The 1,731-nt window shown below is 36.7% G+C and overlaps 1 protein-coding gene across 1 annotated transcript in view; it reads left to right on the top strand.

Annotated features, from left to right (window-relative positions):
- The window catches only part of Ccdc18 (coiled-coil domain containing 18), a 113,988-nt gene that overhangs the window by 5,995 nt on the left and 106,262 nt on the right, over window positions 1–1,731 (top strand). The gene's annotated exons all lie outside the window — the stretch shown is intronic.

A 1,731-nucleotide genomic window follows, 5' to 3' on the forward strand; every position in this document is an offset into this window, starting at 1 on the left:
CATTGCTTTTTTCAAAGAATAAAGTATTAGGACTGGAGAGATGGCTTAGTGGTTAAGAACACTATAGAGGTCCCATGTGTAGTTCCCAGCATCTTCATGGTATCTAACTGTCTATGCCTCTGCTTCCAAAGAATCTGATGCCCTCTTCTGGCCTTCATGGACAGTCTATACATGTGCATAGATTTGTATATGCAGGCAAAACACTCACACACATAATTTTTTTTTTTTTTAAAGAAGAAAAGGTAAGCTGGGTGATGGTGGTAAACTCTTAATCCCAGCACTCAGGAGGCTGAGGAAGGTGGATTTCTGATTTTAGGCCAGCCTGGTCTACAGAGTAAGTTCCAATACAGCCAGGCTAGAAACAGAAACTGTGTCTCAAATAAAAACAAATTACCCCCCCCCCAATAAAAAAGAAAAGGTAAATATATCAGGACTAAATGCAGAGTTGTTTGGTTTACATGAAAGGCTATGAGGTTAAATGATAACTGTTTACAGATTATGGGAGTTGGAGAAAAAGAAATCAGATACTCAAGGTCATTGTAGTTATGTCCTCTCAGAGCCAGCCTGTGTTAGATGCTATCTGTTATTTTGTTGGTAGAAAAGCACTGTCTGTCTGGTTGTGAAAGCTCATACTGTGATCCCAGCACATGAGACATGAGGGTCCACCATTAGTTTCAAGGTAGTCTGGTCTACTTAGGAAGTTCCATATCATCCATGGCTGGTCTCAAAAACCCAAAGCTATCTCCAAAAATCATTATGGAGTTATACACATGTAAAAGTCTCAGTGTTTTTTGTTTTTGTTTTGTTTTTTAAACTTTGGTTTTTGACGGAGGGTCTTATATATCCCAGTCTGTCCTTAACTCACTATAGTTAAAATGTCCTTGAGTCTACTTCTTTCACCTCCTGAGGGCTAAGTTTATAGGCAAGTACTGCTATATCTAGTTTTTGAGGTGCTCAAGATAGAACTCATAGTCTCCTGCATACTAGGCAAGAACTCTACAAACCTATCTAAATCATTTGCCCTTGTTTTTTGTTCACGTTTTTGTCTTGTTTTCTGAGATTTTATGTAGCTTGTATTGGTCTTGATCTCAGGTAGCTGAGGATGACCTTGAACTCTTGATTCTCCTGCCTAGTCACTATTAGGATTTCAGGAATGCGTCTTCATGCCTAGCCTTTCAGTTCTCCTTTTGTAAAATCTACTCATGTTTCCTGTGTATGTGTTTGTGTGTGTCTGCGCACATGTGTGCATACGTGCAGGTGCTCGTGTGTGTGCTCACAAACAGTTCATGTTGTAATATCTTTAAATAGTCTGTTATTGCTTATATTGAGTACATGAAGGACACCTCATACAAGGAGAGTTGCAGCTAGTTTTTCTTATATCTTTTTGTATGATAATGGAACTGTTCTTTCTTTTATTTTGCCTACTAAGTATGAAGTTACTTGTGTTTTCTCCAAAATCTTCAGGATTTGTTGTTCTATAAAAATCAAAAGTATTTTTTCATGTTATTTTTGATTTTTTTTCCAAGATATATTCTCAGTATTATCTTAATACTTCCATTGAGTCTTTTGGCTGTGGCTTTATTTCTTCCTTTTGTGAAGCTCTTTGTTCTACTTGTTTCATGTTTTATAACATCCAGATGCAATATAAAATGTAATGACTTTTGTTTTTCTGTGCTGTTGCAAGCTTCTTATAGAAAATGATGATGCTTTGATTATTCATATCTATCTATC

Source organism: Microtus ochrogaster, linkage group LG1 (assembly GCF_000317375.1).
Source record: "Microtus ochrogaster isolate Prairie Vole_2 linkage group LG1, MicOch1.0, whole genome shotgun sequence".
Lineage (NCBI taxonomy): Eukaryota > Metazoa > Chordata > Mammalia > Rodentia > Cricetidae > Microtus > Microtus ochrogaster.